The sequence below is a fragment of the Meleagris gallopavo genome, chromosome 5 (assembly GCF_000146605.3).
Source record: "Meleagris gallopavo isolate NT-WF06-2002-E0010 breed Aviagen turkey brand Nicholas breeding stock chromosome 5, Turkey_5.1, whole genome shotgun sequence".
Taxonomy (NCBI): Eukaryota; Metazoa; Chordata; class Aves; order Galliformes; family Phasianidae; genus Meleagris; species Meleagris gallopavo.
In genome coordinates, this window is record NC_015015.2 from 15,793,820 (window position 1) to 15,794,629 (window position 810).

At 49.9% G+C, this 810-nt stretch overlaps 1 protein-coding gene across 1 annotated transcript in view; it reads right to left on the reverse strand.

Moving 5' to 3' along the window:
- The window catches only part of CPT1A (carnitine palmitoyltransferase 1A), a 35,714-nt gene that overhangs the window by 34,218 nt on the left and 686 nt on the right, over positions 1–810 (reverse strand). The window lies entirely within an intron of this gene.

Below are 810 nucleotides of genomic sequence, written 5' to 3' on the forward strand. Positions count from 1 at the left end.
CTTTGTGACTCTCCTCTGGACCCTCTCCAACAGCTCCCTGTCTTTCTTGTACTGGGGGCTCCAGACCTGGATACAGTACTCCAGATGGGGCCTCACAAGAGCAGAGTAGAGAGGAACAATCACCTCCCTGTCCCTGTTGGCATTCAAACCACTGCAGTTTTTTTTTTTTTCCCACTTCTCCCTCCCTTTGCACTAAGTAGCTTCTGCGGTCGTGCAGCAAAGAGTTGTGCTTAACTTCCTGATGGCAGCAAATATTTCTGGAACTGCTTTGCTTTCAGCAGCCTAGCACCTGAAGCCGTCCATCTCCCAGCACCTCTGAAGTCCTACAAGCTGACCACCACGTCCAGTGACAAAGACAAACGGAATTAATTGCTCCTGATGATCATTCCAAGAGTGGAATGAGCCAGCTTGGAACATTTTACTAATATTGGAACTGATTATTCAAATAACATTAACCCAGACACAGAAGAGAGGAATGCTTTTTAGTCAGACAGATGCTGTTTTTCTGAGCAGGTGGAATTTGGGACTCCATTACAGCTCCGTGCAGGACAAAGGCAATGGCTTCGAAATATAAAAAGATGCACTTGGTTTTTATTTTAAATATAAGCTTCCACTTGAGTCACCTTCACAGAAGGTTTTCCAAAACCGCTCACGCAATCCTGCTCCGGTTGCAGCACTCCAACAGTGCGTGCACGCAGCGAACGTAAACATCCCCTCCCGCCAAGCGCACACCGGCCCTCCCCTCAGCCCGGACACGGCCGTGTGTTCATAACCCGATCCCAGCTCTGGCCCGGGACGGCCGCAGCCCGC